The sequence below is a fragment of the Oncorhynchus keta genome, chromosome 28 (genome assembly GCF_023373465.1).
Source record: "Oncorhynchus keta strain PuntledgeMale-10-30-2019 chromosome 28, Oket_V2, whole genome shotgun sequence".
Classification (NCBI taxonomy): domain Eukaryota; kingdom Metazoa; phylum Chordata; class Actinopteri; order Salmoniformes; family Salmonidae; genus Oncorhynchus; species Oncorhynchus keta.
Window position 1 is genome coordinate 57,001,157 of NC_068448.1, and position 13,203 is coordinate 57,014,359.

Consider the following 13,203-nt stretch of genomic DNA (forward strand, 5'->3'; position numbering starts at 1 on the left):
CTTTCACCTGGATTCACCTGGTCAGTCGATGTCATGGAAAGAGCAGGTGATCTTAATGTTTTGTACACCCAGTGTATGTTGATGAACTAATACCTGCTTGTTGACAAGCAGAGACACATAAAGCTGTTACACAAACCGACATTTCGTCAAACCAAGCAGAACTAGTAATCCACGATAGCTTTCTAACTAGGTATCCCCCGATGGTGTCCCTGTATAATGTATCTATTATTGCTTGTTATCTGAGGCACCAGCTTAGCTTTCACTCCCAGTTGTGCAAGTCATAGCTAGGGGCCCCCTCCTGTACATAACATTTGACTCAGTATGGGCAGTCGGTACGTGATCTCCCAAGTCAAACATGTACAGAGAATAATGCCTTTTCATTTAATTTTCTAGTGATTTAAGCAAGTTGTGTTTACCATGTGGTCCGGTGTGGCTCAGTTAGTAGAGCATGGCACTTGTCATGCCAGGGTTGTGGGTACGATTCCCACAGGGGAACAGCATGAACAAATATGAAAAAGTATGCACTCTCTACTGAGAGTTGATCTGGATAAGTGTGTCTGCTAAAATGGAAATGTTGAACACAATCTTATATTAAGCTATAGAAATACATACCTCCTTTGCAAGTCTGAAATGGACAAATGACATGGTGTAACCTACAAATGGCTAACTGTTATCACAAATAGTGTAAAAAACTTCGCTTGAACTATGATCCATTGTAATTGAATAACTGTTAACTGGTATCTGCCCTAATCATTTCAAATAAATCCATTTGGAGTTGGATACATGTTCAGTGGTAACTCTCCCTCCAAGGAACTGATTTAATGCCTTTCTACACAATCTAAAATGCTATTTGGAGAACAGCAAAAATGACTCGCGCCATCATCACCTTGGCTGCTGTAGCTTCGTTCACCAGAGTTGATAAGAGACATACAAAACATTCTGGAACAAACACATGCCATAGCCTACAGCAATAAGCTGCTGAACACTAGCTCAGCACAGGGATGAAAAACTCTAGTTTAGTTTCCTTTCAAGTCAAACAGCAGTTACCTAGCCATCTTCCCACCTCTGCACTGCTTTCGGTCAACACAGCTGAGAGAGAAGTTCTCTCACTGCAACTGTGCTCTCCAAAGTCCCCCCAAAAAAGCCAGCCAGCCAATCAAACAGTTTTCCCCTTGGCATGGAGCCTTCATTACTGCTTAACTGCTTGAACAAACGGAACATCCACTCGTGACGATTTCTTCAATAATATGACAAACATTCTTGGTGGGCCCTCTCATTGGCCCATTGAAGCTCCGCCCCTGGTGTGTATACTGTACATCTTATCTTATGATTATATTTCTTATAATGTGTGTGTTTCCTCTTGTGAATGTCTGCTGTCTCAAACTGCAAACATGAATGTGCAACTGATGTGTACATTCTGATCTAACATAAATGTGATTAATAAAATATCCAGCGAATGTGAATCTATACTACACAATCACAACAGTCATCATTAAAGGCCGTTGCAAACAGTGGATCAGTGAAGAGATTGATACAGATTGTAGATGGGTTGTAAAGGTTGACATCATGAGGATGAGAGCATGCACAGGAAGTGATGTGGTGCCATAAAGAGGGGCCACACACACCAAAGAGGAAGACATGAGGTTGTATGGCCGCACTGATAGGATAGGCAGGAAGTATAGACAAACATAGAGAGGTAAACAATACCATGTCTCTTAGCAACAAGAAGTGACTGTGGTTTCATCTAAAAGGACACCCTATTCACCCTTTTCCGTAAGTCGCTTTGGATAAAAGCGTCTGCTAAATGGCATATATTATTATTATTATATTAGTACACTACTTTTAACCAGAGCCCCATGATTAGGGTGCCACTTTGGACTCAACTTGTCACTTGACTTCAGATGATGTTTAGCCATCATCATTCCTCGATAGGTATAATTCTACAACATAATATCCTGCTTTGGGTTATCTAACTCAATAATGTTCCTGACTGTCATGTCCACAACAATACATTTGTTTCACATTATGCATGTTTCAGAATGAGAATGAGAATGATGTAGGCTAGCCCTGCTTGCTGCATTGATATCCATATTATTTGCATTAAGAGAGCGTGGAGAGCTCTGATGCTCTATGTTGGGTGCTGCTGTAAACACCACTGCAATGATTGGACAGTACTGATAAGGGGCCAATGTGAGGAGAGATGATATATGCCAGGAAGTTGCCTGGTGGTGACCTATGTGTCACAGAGACAATGGTGGCCAAGGTTAACCATGAGAGAGAAGGACCACAGAGAGATAAGTGACCAGAGAGATACTGTTAAAGGGGCAGTGCAGTCAAATACTTGATTTACCTGTTTTTTTCCAACACTATGAGGTCGAAGTAACACTTTGAAATTGTGAAAATTATGAAAATGCCCTTCAGTATAAGATTATTACTTTTTTTATGCCTGGAATTTCAGCCTGTTCAGGTGGGACATTTTTTTTTTGCCCAAAAGCATGACATCACAATCTGATCTGATTATCCTGACCAATGACCTGTCATCTTTTACTTGCATATGTATCCTCCTACTTTACTTAAGTGGGGTAGGCTCTCTAGAGTCTAGACGATCCTATCCACCAACCAGGGCTGTGTATGTAAGTATATTTTATATGTTTGTAATAACATGCTCTCATTGGACTGAGCATTTCAATGGCAAAAGGAAGCGTGCTATTTTCATGAAATAAACACACACAGTTATGTATTAGACATACAGTGATGATTTAAAAATACATTAAAAAGACTGCATGGGTGCTTAAAATAAAACACATGGTCAGCCAGGACTGCCAGGAACAGTCAAACAGTCAGTCAATAGTGAATCCCTTTCCAAGAGCGGACTCCACTACTGACACCAGAAACATTAGTGAATCAGTAGCAAAGCCTGGAACATTCACATTATAGGCCATCTCTGTTATTACCCTGGTGGGGACAGAAATCCCACTGCACTGGGGCAGAGTTTGAAGTAAAAAGTCTAGTGACGAAGAGAACCGGAAGTAAGCAGGCTAAGCAGGTGCAATTTCCTGTTAATGCTGAAAATGGATACGGGGGAGAAGAAGAGGAGGGGGGGGGGTGTGGGTAACAGATGGTTGGATTTTAGAACCGAGGGAGAGCAGAACCGAGATACGAGGAGAATAGGAAGAAGGGAAGAAGATGGAAAGAAGTGGAAGGATGTGGGTTGGACCGAGTGGAGGATGAGGTAGTTGGGGTTATCCAGCGGCTGCTACGTGGACTAGCTGAGGCTAGCTAAGATTAAGGGGGGTTGATGGGGTCATGATGTCAGGAGGATGGGGGTGGGGAGGGGGGGGGGTCAGTCACTACAGGCGGACAAAAGAGAGTTTAGTGAAGTCATCAGATGAAACAATTGTAAGAGAATTTAAGAAAAAGAGAGAAAGACAGTGTGTAAGTAATACAATTCTGAGAATAAGGAGATTTAGGAGTTTTAATGTGAAGTGTATTATGTATTACAGATGAGCTGTCAGTGGGGAACATTGTTCTTTCTAGGGATTAGCAGCAAAATCTGGTGGCAAACCAAAAAAAAACTAGATTTTATATCTCAGCTAGGACTTTAATCAGCTTCTATTTGTACAAAAAGCAGGTGTGAGTGCAGTGTTTCTTTTTTTTGCACTTCCATGAAGTCAAACAAAATCTCAGAGTGTGGAGGGGGAATGTTGTACTTCTAAGGATGAAAGCTCAAATAGATTTTCAACTCGAGTTGCTGAAAGTGTGCAACTCCCAGCTATGTCTGCCATATGGCAGCTGTCTCACTAACATCTGAGATGACACAGCAGCAAGCATCCTGTTTATTATGGCTGCCAGCAGGAAATACTCTTTACAGCTAACAATGTGCACTAGGTACACAATACTTTTTTTTTTTTTTACTATCGCTCTACCAATAAAATGAGCCACCAAACTGAGAGAAAACTGACATCAACATGCAGTACATGAAATAGAGATACAGTGTACGTGATGCATTCACCTATCATTAAGCTGTTGAAAAATATATTCTGCATTCAAGGGAAGAAGGGTGAGAAACTACTGCTTTTCTGTTTTCCCTGTTTCTTACAAGGAGAAAGCTAAAGTCAGTGTAATATTTTCCTCTGAGCTCAGGCAATGGATGAAATCATTGATTCCACCTGTAGGAGCTGATTACATTACGTGTTCCTTACTTCGTTCAATAAATCACGCCAGTAGCATTAGTAGAACAAGAGAAAAGGTAGAGCAAAGTATATATGGCTATATGGTCAATTGATGATAGTTCTAAACCAGCTTGACAGACATGGTTGTCATCCCTTAAATGCAATCGAATGTAAAAGCCATATTGATAAATTGTCTCTTTTAAAACTCTGGTTCATGAGTAAATTCGAATTAGATTTTGAGACGGAGAGAAAGTCTGCAAGATCTGCTTTTGAAAGCAAAGGAAAGAATGACCAATGATGCTAAATGAATAACAGAAAAAGTCTGGAGTCGTTGTCATTTGATCTTGTTACGTTTATTAGTCATGAGTGGAAAAATAGGACAATTTGAGACCATTATTGTTCTTAAATATGAACACCAAATGTACTTTTCAGATCCAACCTTTCTGTAGAAAATATTATTTGATTTCTGTAGAGCTCATCTTTGTAAGTGATGGACGTGTAAGGTTAGTGTAAAACACAGAACGTTGTGACATGAGCGACCATCAGCAGCATGGCCTTGTTTATAGCAATGGGGTTATATTATGTGGTACAGACTTGTACAGTGTATGGTATATATGGTATATATATGGTATAAACACTATGGCTCTCTAAAAATGTGTTTCCCGATGCTGACAAAGACAGAGGTTTTTCAGAAGCTTTGGAAGAGTCTGCATCATTTCAACAATAAGGGAGCTATTGCTGTAGGCTACGTCAGAACCACAGGGGGTTGGTGGTACCTTAATTGGGGACACGGTTTCCGTGTGTTTGAAGCCAGTCCATTTGCTCTGTTCCAGCCGTTGTTATGAGCCGTCCTCCCCTCAGCAGCCTCCACTGGTCAGAATGATGTGACCAAAAGCATCTCTGTAAAACAGAGCACACTGTAAGATCTATAGGAGGTTGATGCTGAAACACTGTACCTGTTGTGAAATGCTATGCCCTTAAAGCCATTAAAAAAAGTGAGAGGAGACTGAGCTTTTACATGTGGTTCTAAAATGACTTTTTATGGAATGTATAAAACTAAGATGTTCACCTTATGACATATCAAATTGACATTGTAGGCCTACAGTGTTAATATGGACAATACACAATCCATTAAATACAATGAAAAAAAGGAAGGTGGACCCACCAGGGCTTCTCCTTTCATATCCACTCCGCTCATAACTGAATTGAACCTAAAATGCCGGTCATAGATGGACATGTTTGTAATTACGGAGCCGTCAGTACTCACCATGTCTCACCATGAACCTCTCTCTTTGAATGACATTGTTTATGTTTCACTTATCTCTGGCAGATGTTCCCTGAGTGAAATTGATTTCCTGGTGAGGAGAAAGGAGAGATAGAGAGAGAGAGACAGAGAGACAGAGAGACAGATAGACAGAGAGAGACATCCTTTTAATGTCTAGAGGGACAGGATCTCTCCTGCCTGGCCTTGATCCCCTGATTGCCTGGCCAAGGTGTTGTCGGCTGGATAATAGCAAAGGTCAAATGTCAGGGGTCAGACACTCTTTCCTGAGTCATGGGGCCAAAGCAGCCCTTTCAAATTGTGGACGTTTTAATCTGGCAGGAACATCTTAAGGGGTTTAATAGAAGACCTCAAACTATCAAAGGATGAATAAAAGATGTCGACTATCTGAAATAAAACAACAGCAACACGAAAAAGAGTTGGAACGCTGCCTTAATATCAATCGGCCAGTAACATCTTTAGAGCTGAAAGAGAAAAAGCCAACTAGTAAGAAAACGAGTAAGAAAACTGTGCATGTGTTTGACATTCAACAACACAAAGGATGTGGAATGCTACCCATTCAGTAAACATCATTGTCATTTAGTCTATTATAAATTATCTTTATACGATTTATATGAGTGATGTAAAACCTCTATCTGGACTCTTTTGTTCAAGTATAAACATTGGTAGAATTAACGTTCCGTGGGCTCACACAGTATTTATCGATGCTTGCGATACCCTCCATATCTGCTGATAAGCCACATTGTGAAATGTTTTCTCCGGAATATTCCTCAGAAATAAGACGTGATCAGTCATCTTTATTGGATTTCCGGGACTCTTGTGATGACTCAGAAAGTTAAAATCACTGAGTACAACAAAAAACAAGGCTAAAACATCGCTTAAAGATTCTCTGTATACTGAATAGCATCCATTGATTTCAAACACGGTCAGTCAGATGTTCTCTCAGCATTAGAGCATTACCACAGAACTCTGGTTAGCGCAGCAGCACTTTACAGTAAAACCAATGAGAGAGAGAGAGAGAGCGAGAGAGAGAGAAAGGCTGCGAGGATAGCAAATCAATGCTATTTGCTATGAGGCAGGCACACTGTCTTCATGTATAGACTCTCTGTTAGCTCTTGTTTACCCCGAGCTGTTGCCTACGTTGAGATAACAACCCTGAACCAATATGACTATCAGCTGATGTTTAGAGGACTCAGTGAGCATGTGCAGATCATGACACTCATTACCAGCTCAGGTCAGAAGACTACTGGATGACGAAAAAGGGGATGTGTGCTCAAGGACACCATTTCCTGTTAAATTACACACAATTTGAGCAACAATTTACAATTACATTTCAAGAAGGAGATTGGATTGTCTATTATTTGTTTATTTTTTGAAGGGATAATACTGTAATTGAAGACAAACTCATTTAGCCAAGCTCTCATGTCATTGTGATTCACTATGAGGAAAGTTGCATAACACCACCACCATCCCCTGATATTGCAATCCTAACCATGGGACTCATAATGTGATGACCTTTCCCTAACACACTGATAGTAATTGTCTGTTAATATGCATGCAGGCAGTATCTGTGAGACGGAGCACAGACCATATTAATAATCTGCCCTCCGATACTGATCATAAAATGGGTCTGAGAGCCGTCTCCAAGCAGCAACAGTTGGCTTGTTTCCAAACTTCTGCAGAGGACTTAATAAATAAAATCTCCTTACTGTAATAACTCATTCCTCGTATCTCCACCCGGCATCACCATGCATGTGCCACAGTGTTCTTTCCTTAACCGCTGCAAGCATGAAGGTGCCCTTCAGAAGAATGAAAAATACTAACATGAATGCGCATAAAAGACCAACCAGAAACAAACCCCTTGGTTTCAATTTGATCCCACAGCATCAGGATGACCCTTTATCTACTCCATTGAACTGCAGTCGTAAAGTAAGGACCGGTGAGAAATGAGACTATTTTCTATGTAGATTTTTAAAAGGGGGTCTTGGGTATCAAATGCATGGATAATGGTACTAAAGCATGCACTTCAATGAAAAAAATCTGCCCTCATTAAGCATAAAGGGTGGCATCATCAGTCAAAGGAGACATAAGAGATTTAGATCAATCCCTGTTTTATATGAACACATATGCAGAAGACCTTATCTCCATATTCATATGGGGAACTCCATGCAGTGCCATTAATAATCCCAAAGGCGTTCCGCAAACCCAATGGTGTAGCCATGGCAATTCAATATAAGCGGATTGTGCATGGAGGAGGTCTTGGAAATAGGAGCGTCTGTGATTAGGTATAGGGATGGGAAGAGGGGAAAGGAAGATATAATATCTTTCCACGTCTGTATCTCCCCATAGGAGGGTTTTCTATCGGAGCAAGATGAATATGGATTCCCAATAGGAAGCGAATAGTTCATATCCAGGTAATTTGTTCCAAGATATCAGCTAGTGGAATCTACCACTTGGCTCCACGGCTCCTCCAACTCCTCCTCGAGTGAAGTCATTTGTGAAACGAGATTTCTCCAGACACCAAGATTAAAATACAGTTGAATGAAATGGCAGCCGGCAATCACCACCAAATCTCTATGTCTACCTTCCTATCCCACACCTCCAACTCCTTTCCCTTCCTCTTTTTTAAGCACAAGGTAAAATATACACTACATGACCAAAAGTATGTGGACACCTGCTCGTCGAACATTTCATTCCAAAATCATTAATTGGTCCTCCCTTTGCTGCTATAACAGCCTCCACTTTTCTGGGAAGGCTTTCCACTATATGTTGGACCATTGCTGCAGGGACTTGTTTTTGTGAAGTTGGGCACTGACGTTGGGCGATTAGGCCTGGCTCGCAGTCAGTGTTCCAATTCATCCCAAAGGTGTTCATTTCGGTTGAGGTCAGGTATCTGTTCAGGCCAGTCAAGTTCTTCTACACCAATCTCAACAAACCATTTCTGTATTGACCTCGCTTTGTGCACGGGGGCATTGTGATGCTGACACAGGAAAGGGCCTTTGCCAAACTGTTGCCACAAAGTTGGAGGCACAGTATTGTCTAGAATGTCATTGTATGCTTTAGCATTAAGATTTCCTTTCACTGGAACTAAGGGGCCTAGCCCGAACCATGTAAAACAGCCCCAGACCATTATTCCTCCTCTGCCAAACTTTACAGTTGGCACTATGCATTGGGGCAGGTAGCGTTCTCCTGGAATCTCGTCCATCGGACTGTCAGATGGTGAAGCGTGATTCATCATCCCAGAGAACGCGTTTCCACTGCTCCAAAGTCGAGCTTTGCACCACTCCAGCTGATTGGCATTGCACATGGTGATCTTAGGCTTGTGTGCGGCTGCACGGCCATGGAAACCCATTTCATGAAGCTCCTGATGAACAGTTCTTGTGCTGATGTTGCTTCCGGAGGCAGTTTGGAAATCGGTAGTGAGTGTTGCAACCGAGAGATGATTTTTACGCGCTATGCGTTTCAGCAATCGCCGTTCCTGTTCTGAGCTTGTGTGACCTGCCACTTCACAGCTGAGCCATTGTTGCTCTTAGACATTTACACTTCACAATAACAGCACTTACAGTTGACCAGGGCAACTCTGTCAGGACAGAAATTGGACGAACTGACTTGTTGGAAAGGTGGCATCATATGATAGTGCCACGTTCAAAGTCACTTCAGTAATGCCATTCTACTGCTAATGTTTGACTATGGAGAATGCATTGCTGTGAGCTCGATTTTATACACCTGTCAGCAACGGGGGTGGCTGAAATAGGCGAATCCACAAATTTGAAGGGGTGTCCACATACTTTTGTATATAATGTATATCCGCCACAGATCTGAGTTAGTGCTGGCAGTCAGGTTTCAGGAACATCGGTCACACAGACCTGATGCTAATGATCCCTCATGAAAGGAGGAAGATGATCCAGTGTGATGAAAATACATGTGGGTGCCTGGAGCGAGAATCCACAATGAAGTACTATAACGAGACTCCATAAATAATAACCAGGTACTCCAGAAGACTTGAGCAATTCTTGACAAATGCGCTGTGGCAGCGGCGCCCCCGACACTGCTTAGTTTAGATAATGGTATTCGCTTCCATTTTGGCTGGCTGGTGTGCTGGAGTTACCTGGTTATATTTAGAGTGAGAAAGTACATGTTCACATCCCAAATTGTACCATATTCCCTATATAGTGCACTAAAGCCCTGTGGGCCCTAGTCAAAAGTAGTGCACTTAATAGGGAATAGCGTGGCATTTGAGATGCTGAGTTCTAGGACTCTTTTCACTGAGAGTAGGCTACTGACCTGAATTTTTACATAGTAACTGATGTGCTTCTACACCTGCATTGCTTGCTGTTTGGGGTTTTAGGCTGGGTTTCTGTACAGCACTTTGAGATATCAGCTGATGTATGAACGGCTATATAAATAAAGTTGATTTGATTTGATGTTACCGGTTTTCCAAGTGCAGGTACAAACCCACATATGCTGTTCCTTGTCTATCATTTAGCCTGAGAAAAAAATGTATGCATGTAAATAGCTTCAGCAGTAAAACTAATCTCATAAAAAGCATAACATTTAAAAAAATATATACAGAACAAAAATAGAAATGCAACGTGCAACAATTATCCAACATTATACTGACATATGGCACATATAAGGAAATCAGTAAATTTAAATTAATTAATTAGGCCCTAATCTATGGATTTCACTTGACTGGGAATACAGATATGCATCTGTTGGTGACAGATCATTTAAAAAAAAGGTAGGGCTGTGATCAGACCACCATTTGCCTCATGCAGCACGACACATCTCATTTACATAGAGTTGATCAGGCTGTTGATTGTGGCCTGTGGAATGTTGTCACACTCCTCTTCAACAGCTGTGCAAAGTTGCTGGATATAAGCGGGAACTGGAACATGCTGTCGTACACGTCGATCCAGAACATCCCAAACGTGCTCAATGGATGACATGTCTGGTGAGTATGCAGGCCATGGTACAACTGGGGCATTTTCAGCTTCCAGGAACTGTGTAAAGATCCTTGCGACATGTGGCTGTGCATAAGCATGCTGAAACATGGGGTCAAGGCGGCAGATGAATGGCACCACAATGGTCCACAAGATCTTGTCATGGTATCTCTGTCCTTTGAAATTGCCATCAGTAAAATGCAATTGTGTTCATTGTCTGTAGCTTATGACTGCCCATACCAAGAAAATGGCGCCGCAGGAGATGGCCGCCGTTTTACGGTCTCCTAAAAAAATGTGCTATTATGTGGGGTTTTTCGCGATATTTGTAAATTATTTTGTACATAATGTTTCTGAAACTGTATCTTACGGAAGAAAACACCTTCTGGATATCAGGACAGCGATCACTCACCTCGGATTAGATGAAGATTTCTTCAACAACACCAACAACCAGGACTCACACGATATTCTCCAAACACCCCACAGGGCAGACATCCCAATTATTCGCAAAAGGAAGCGACGCAGAGGACGAAGAGCCGGATGCCTCGTCCGGACCCGTAGAAGACAACTAGGAAAGCTGCCGTTACCGTCAATATTACTCGCCAACATGCAATCATTGGACAATAAACTAGACGAGGTAAGATCACGAATATCCTACCAACGGGACATCAAAAACTGTAATATCCTATGCTTCACGGAATCGTGGCTGAATAACGACATGGATAATCAGCTAGTGGGATACACGCTGCACCGGCAGGATAGAACAGCACACTCCGGTAAGACGAGGCAGGGCGGTCTGTGCATATTTGTAAACAACAGCTGGTGCACGAAATCTAAGGAAGTCTCTAGATTTTGCTCGCCTGAAGTAGAGTGTGATAAACTGCAGGCCACACAACTTGCTTAGAGAGTTCTCAGCTATAATTTTCGTGGCTGTTTATTTACCACCACAGACATATGCTGGCACTAAGACCGCACTCAGTCAGCTGTATAAGGAAATAAGCAAACAGGAAACCACTCACACAGAGGTGGCGCTCCTAGTGGCCGGAGACTTTAATGCAGGGAAACTTAAATCAGTTATACCAAATCTCTATCAACATGTTAAATGTGTAAACAGAGGGAAACAAATTCTAGATCACCTGTACTCCACACACAGAGACGCATACAAAGCTCTCCCTCGCCCTCCATTTGGTAAATCCGACCACAACTCTATCCTCCAGATTCCTGCTTACAAGCAAAAATGAAAGTAGGAAGCACCAGTGACTCGGTCTATAAAAAAATGGTCAGATGAAGCAGATGCTAAACTACAGGACTGTTTTGCTATCACAGACCGGAACATGTTCCGGGATTCTTCCGATGACATTGAGGAATACACCACATCAGTCACTGGCTTTATCAAGAAGTGCATTGAGGACGTCGTACCCACAGTGACTGTACGTACATACCCCAATCAGAAGCCATGGATTACAGGAAACATTCGCACTGAGCTAAAGGGTAGAGCTGCCGCTTTCAAGGTGTGGGACTCTAACCCGGAAGCTTACAAGAAATCCTGCTATACCCTGCAACGAACCATCAAACAGGCCAAGCGTCAATACAAGGCTAAGATTGAATCATACTACACCGGTGGCAGGGCTTGCAAACTATTAAGACTACAAAGGGAAGCACAGCCGCGAGCTGCCCAGTGACACGAGACAACCAGACGAGCAAGATCACTTCTATGCTCGCTTTGAGGCAAGCAACACCGAGGCATGCATGAGAACATCAGCTGTTCTGGACGACTGTGGGATCACGCTCTCCGTAGCCGATGTGAGTAAGACCTTTAAACAGGTTAACATACACAAGGCTGCGGGGCCAGACGGATTACCAGTACGTATGCTCCGGGCATGTGCTGACCAACTGGCAGGTGTCTTCACTGACAGTTTCAACATGTCCCTGATTGAGTCTGTAATACTAACATGCTTCAAGCAGACCACCATAGTCCCTGTGCCCAAGAACACAAAGGCAACCTGCCTAAATGACTACAGACCCGTAGCACCCACGTCCGAAGTCATGAAGTGCTTTGAAAGGCTGGTAATGGCTCACATCAACACCATTATCCCAGAAACCCTAGACCCACTCCAATTTGCATACCACCCTAAGAGATCCACAGATGATGCAATCTCTATTGCACTCCACACTGCCCTTTCCCACCTGGACAAAAGGAACACCTATGTGAGAATGCTTTTCATTGACTACAGCTCAGCGTTCAACACCATAGTACCCTCAAAGCTCATCACCAAGCTAAGGATCCTGGGACTAAACACCTCCCTCTGCAACTGGATCCTGGACTTCCTGACAGGCCGCCCCCAGGTGGTGAGGGTAGGTAGCAACACATCTGCCACGCTGATCCTCAACACTGGAGCTCCCCAGGGGTGCGTGCTCAGTCCCACCCTCTACTCCCTGTTCACCCACGACTGCATGGCCAGGCACAACTCCAACACCATCATTAAGTTTGCTGATGACAAAACAGTGGTAGGCCTGATCACCGACAACGACGAGACAGCTTATAGTGAGGAGGTCAGAGACCTGGCCGGGTGGTGCCAGAATAACATCCTATCCCTCAACATAACCAAGACTAGGGAGATGATTGTGGACTACAGGAAAAGGAGCACCGAGCACGTCCCCATTCTCATCGACGGGGCTGTAGTGGAGCAGGTTGAGAGCTTCAAATTCCTTGGTGTCCACAACAACAACAAACTAGATTGGTCCAAACACACCAAGACAGTCGTGAAGAGGGCACGACAAAGCCTATTCCCCCTCAGGAAACTAAAAA